Genomic DNA, 6,072 nt, shown 5'->3' on the forward strand with positions numbered 1-6,072 from the left:
AGAGGTATTTAATAAAGAAAGGATGTATTTTGTCAAATGCTTTTTCTGCATCTATTGAGAGGATCGTATGGTTTTTATCCTGTCTTTCATTTATGTGGTATATCACATTGATTGATTTTTGATTGTTGAACCACCCCTCCAGGCCAGGAATACATCCCACTTAGTCATGGTGACTAATCCTTTTAATGTACTGTTGGATCCAGTTAGCTAGTATCTTGGTGAGAAGTTTTGCATCCAGGTTCATCAGGGATCTTGGTCTCTAATTCTCCTTTTTGGTGGGGTCTTTGTCTGGTTTTGGGATCAAGGTAATGCTGGTCTCAAAGAATGAGTTTGGAAGTTTTCCTTCCCTATTTTTTGGAACAGTTTAAGAATAGCTATCTCTATTCTTTCAATTTTTGATAGAATTCTCCTGGGAGGCCATCTGGTCCTGCTGGCCTTGATTTTGGGGAGACTTTTGATTACTGATTGAATTTCTTTAATGGTTATGGCTCTGTTAAGTTTTCTATTTCTTCCTGCTTCAGTTTTGGTAGTTTATGTTTTGGGGAATGTATCCATTTCTTCAAGATTGCCTAATTTGTTGGTCTATTGTTGTTCATAATATCCTTTATAACTGTTTGTACTTCTTTGGTGTCCTTTGTGATCTCACCTCTTTCATTTATGATTTCATTTATTTGGATCCTTTCCCTTTTCTTTTTGATAAGTCTGGCTAGGGGTTTGTTGATCTCATTAATTCTTTCAAAAACCAGTTCCTAGTTTTGTTGATTTGTGCTACAGTTCTTTTGAATTCTATTTCATTGATTTCTTCTCTAATTTTTATTATTTCTTTTCTCCTTCTAAATGTGGGCTTTATTTGGTGTTCTTTTTCCAGCTCCTTTAGGTGTAAGGTTAGGTTGTATATTTGAGACTTTACTAATTTTTTGAGAAAGGCTTGTATTGGTAAGTACTTCCCTCTTAGGACCAACTTTGCTGTATCCCCAAGGTTTTGAACAGTTATGTTTTCATTTTCATTTGTTTCCATGATTTTTTTAAATTATTAATTTCCTTGTTGACCCATTCATTCTTCAGTAGGATGCTCTTTAATCTCCATGTATTCGTGTTCCTTCCAAATTTTCACCTATGACTGAGTTCAAGTTTTAAAGTATTATGGTCTGAAAATTATAGGGAAGAATTCCAGTCTTCTGGTACTGATTGAGACCTGATTTGAGACCCAGTATGTGATCTGTTCTGGAGAACATTCCATGTGCATTCAAGAATAATGTGTATTCTGTTGCTTTAGGATGGAATGCTCTGTATATATCTGTGAAGTCCCATCTGGTCCAGTGTGTCATTCAAAGCCCTTGTTTCCTTGTTGATCTTCTGCTTAGATGATCTGTCCATTGTTGTGAGTGGGGTGTTGGAAGTCCCCTGCTATTATATTTTTATCAATGTGTTTCTTTCATTTTGTTATTAATTGGTTTATATAATTGGCTGCTCCCATGTTAACATAAATATTTGTAATTGTTAGATCTTCTTGTTGGATATACCCTTTATAATATAGTGCCTTTCTTCATGCCTGACAGTCTTTGGTTTAAAATCTAATTTGTTTGCTATGAGGATTGCTACCCTAGCTTTTTTTAATGTCCATTAGCCTGATAAATTGCTCTCCACCCCCTCACTATCAATCTGGAGGTGTCTTGAGGTTCAAAATGAGTCTCTTTTGACAACATATGAATGGGTCTTGGTTTTTTTTTTTTTTTTCTTTAAATCCAATCTGATATCCTGCGTCTTTTGATTGGAACATTTAGCCCATTTACATTCAGAGTAACTATTGACAGATATGAATTTAGTGCCATTGTATTCCCTGTAAAGTCCCCATTTTTGTAGATTGACTCTGCTTCTTTCTGGTCAATGTTACTTTGAGACCCTCTCTTCACTTAAAGGGTCCTTTAAATACTTTTTGGAGGGCTGGTTTAGTGATCACAAATTCTTTTAGTTTCTGTTTGTCCTGGAAGCCCTTTATCTCTCTTTCCATTCTGAATGACAGCCTTGCTGGATTAAGTATTCTTGGTTGCATGTTTTTCTCAGTTAGTATCCTGAATATATTATGCCAGTCCTTTCTGGCCAACCAGGTCTTTGTGGATAGGTATGCTGCCAGTCTAATGTTTCTACCACTGTAGGTTAAGGAGCTCTTGCCTTGGACTGCTTTCAGGATTTTCTCTTTATAAGGATTCTCTCTTTGTCTCTATCTGAAATTTGTAAGCATCACTATTATATATTGGCATGTTGATCTATATTTATTGATTTTGAGGGGTGTTTTCTCTACCCTTTGACTTGAATGCTTGCTTCCTTCCCCAGGTTAGGGAAATTCTTCGTTATGATTTGCTTAAATATATCTTCTCTCATCTAAGTACTAACCAGGCCCGACCCTGCTTATTAAATATATCTTCTGTCTCTCTCTCTTTCTTCTTCCTCTGGGACCCCAATAATTCTAATATTGTTTCACTTTATGGTATCACTGATTTCTTGAAACTTCCCCTCAAGGTCCATTAGTTGTTTTTCTCTCTTTTCCTTATCTTCTTTCCTTTCCATTATCTTGTCTTCTATGTCACTGACTCCGTCTTCTTCCTCATTTATCTTAGCTCTTAGAGCATCCATTTTTTTTCTTTTTTTACTATATCTCAGTTAAAGCATTTTAAATTTCAGTCTGATTAGATTTTATTTCTGCACTAAGATATTCTGTAGTGTCTTTTATGCTTTTATCAAGCCCAGCTATTAACTTCATAAGCATTACCTGAACTCCAGCTCTGAAATTTTACTTATATCCATATCAGTTAGATCAATGGCAGAGAGTATTACCTCTGGTTCTTTCTTTGTTGTGAATTCCTCTTTCTAGTCATTTTGCCCAGAGAAGAATGGATGAATGAGAGAATAAAATAAAAAAATCCACAACCCAAGCAAAATACATACTAGACAAATCCAAAGAGGTCAGAAACCAAAAAAGAAAAAAAGGGGGGAGAGAGAATATAATCTCCCAGGTGGACAAAACAGGGTGATCCTCTTGGTCCTGCGTGCCTTTTGGTCTGTTTGTTAGAAGAAAGTAAATCCCCAAATGGTAATGAAAGCAAAAACATATATATACAACAATAGAATTGAACAGTTAAAGGAAGCAAAAAATGAAGGATGTATCTATAAAATGTAAATGTAAAAATGGAAGTTAAAATTTTAAAAACAAAGAGTTGATAAATTAAGAAACCAATTGAAAAGGGAAAAAAAGGAAAATTTTAAACTGAAAGATAAAAGAATCATGAGGAAAAAACCCTCAAATTCTATATACTCTTTTCCCCTAGCACTGGAGTTTTGCAGTTTTATGTGCTCTGTAAACTTGGTATTTGCCTGATGTTCCAGGTGATCTTCTGGGGGAGGGGCCTGCTGTACTGATTCTCATGTGTTTTTGCCTGGACATACTTGAACCACACCTTGCCAGGGGACTACACTCAGTGTAAGCTGCTTTGGTTTCCTCTATGTGGTTTTCGTTCGTTCCCTAAAGCCTTTCTGCATTGCTTTAGAAGATGGAAATAAAAATGGCCATGATCTGTTCTCCAGTCCTGGAGCTGAAAGATCATGGCCCCCCTCTCTTCAGTAAACATCAGGGAAAAGCAGTCTTCACTTTTGTGTGCACCAAACTCTGCAAACTCCTGTGGTGCACACCCACACCTATCCTCCGAGGAGAGGGATGAGGGTCACTGTGGTCTGCCACTTGCAGGGCCCCTGGACTGAGAGAAGTCACCACCCCTCCTGGATTTCAGATGCAGGGCCCCCTCATGGAGAACAGTTGCCCATTGTGCTGCTGTTTGTGGTTTTGTGGCAAACTGGGCTGACAGCCCTTTCTCTGGCCCACTGACCATAGCCAGTTTCCCCACTCTGATGCTTGAGATCTCTGGTGGTTTAGGCACCTCTGTTCTTTCTCTGACTCAGGTAGATCCTGAGATCACACTGTCCCACCTAGGATTCTGCCCTACTTTACCACCTGAGCACTTTCCAGGCAGGGACATCTCTCACTAGAATAGACTTCTAAAAGTTCTGATTGTGTGTTCTAGGGCTATATCACTTTCTGGTAGTAGGTTTAAGAAGGCTCCCTCCCCCTACTTTTTATCTTCCAATATATCTCCTCTGATTCAATTCTCCACACCTCCTATCTTGCAAAAAGTGGTTGCTTTTCTATTTGTAGAATTCCAGCAATTCTTTTCCCATATCTTAGGTTGAGTTCATAGGTGTTCAGAGTGATTTGATAGTTATCTAGCTAAATTCAAAGTACCTGATGAAACGAGGTTCCCTAATCTTCCACCATCTTGCCTCCTACCCTAGAACTATATTGTTAATTGAATAGTGGAGAAAGAAAAGGACTTGGTTACTTGAAATTTGAAACTTATTTTGCAGTTTTGTCCTTTACCATTTTTTGAAAAAAAGTCTGTATGTTTTTAAAATGAATGCAGTCAACAGACTACTAATTTGAGTTTGTTAATTATATTTCTAAATAGACTATATTTACTAATTTCTAGTATGCTTATCAATAAAAGTCTTGTATTTAAATCTTTCAGTGTGATGTCTATTTCTCCTTATGCTCTACTGCCTTCTACTTTGCAGTTGTTAAAACTATTATATTAGTTGCATATAAGAAAAAATATCATTGAACAAAGAAATATTAAAAAAAAGTCTAATGAAATGATTTTTAACCTAAACATTCTTTTGTTTCATGTTAATAGGACAGATTGTAAGCAAGTTTTCGGCTGGTACATATATATTTTTTATCCTTTTATTTTTCATTTTTTTCCTGTCAAATTTGCTGCCAGTATATTTATAAACAGTATATAACTGGGTTTTTAAAAATCCAATCTGTAAACTTTTGACTGGCTAGTCCATTTGCATTTATTATAGTTATTAACATACTGCACTGAATTGTATCATTTTACATTGTAATTTCTATTCTTGTTTCTCAACTCTATTCTCTTTCTTTCTTTTTCCAATATATACATTGGATGCTATAAATTTCCCTCTAAAAGAAAGAAAGAGCTAAAGTCAATAATCTAAACTTCTACTTTAGGTAACTAGAAAAAGAAGCATTAAATCCAAAGTAAACAGAAGAAAACAAAAGTAGAGCAGAAATCAATAAAACTAGGAACAGTAAAGAAAATCAGCAAACCACAAGCTAGTTCTTTGAAAACACCAATAAAATTTGTAAGGCTCTACTCAGATCAAAATAAAAAGAAGACACAAATTACTTCTATCATAAATGAAAGAGGAGACATTGCTGCAGATCCCACTTAATGGATAATAAACATTAAAATAATAATAAATGAATTTATGAATAACCCTACACAAATTTGATAACTTAGATGAAATGAACTAATTCCTTGAAAGATACAATCGGCAAAACTCACATGAGAAGAAATAGACAATCTGAATTAGTCTGTATCTATTAAAAGAAATTGAAACATAATAACCTTCCAAAAGAGAAAGCACCAGGCAATTTACTAGAGAATTTTAACAAATGCTTAAGAAACTGTACCGATTCTCTACAATTTCCAGAAAACAGAGTCAGAGGGAATGCTTCTTAATTCAGTCTTTGCAGCCAGCATTAGCCTAATACCAAAACCAGCTACAGACATTACAGGAAAACTACAAAGCAGTATCTCTCACAGACATAGATGTAAAAATACTAGCAAATAAAATAATAGCAAATAAAATCTAATATTGTCTAGAAAGAATTATGCATCAGAACCTAGTGGGATTCATCTCAGGTTTGCAAGGCTGGTTCAACATTTGAAAATAAATTAATGTCATCTATCACACAACAGGTTAATGAAGAAAAATCACTTGATCATATCAAGATATACAGAAAAACAAATGAGTAAACTGGGGGTAAAAAGAGAGAAATCTAGAAATAGACTCTTAATGACAGAGAACAAACAGATGGTTACCAGAGGGGTGGTTGGTGGGGGATGGGTCAAATAGGTGAAGAGGATTATAAGTACACTTACCTTGATGAGCACTAACATACAGCAGTGTTGAATCACTACACTGTACACCTGAAAC

The sequence above is a fragment of the Mustela nigripes genome, chromosome 10, assembly GCF_022355385.1.
Source record: "Mustela nigripes isolate SB6536 chromosome 10, MUSNIG.SB6536, whole genome shotgun sequence".
Classification (NCBI taxonomy): Eukaryota; Metazoa; Chordata; class Mammalia; order Carnivora; family Mustelidae; genus Mustela; species Mustela nigripes.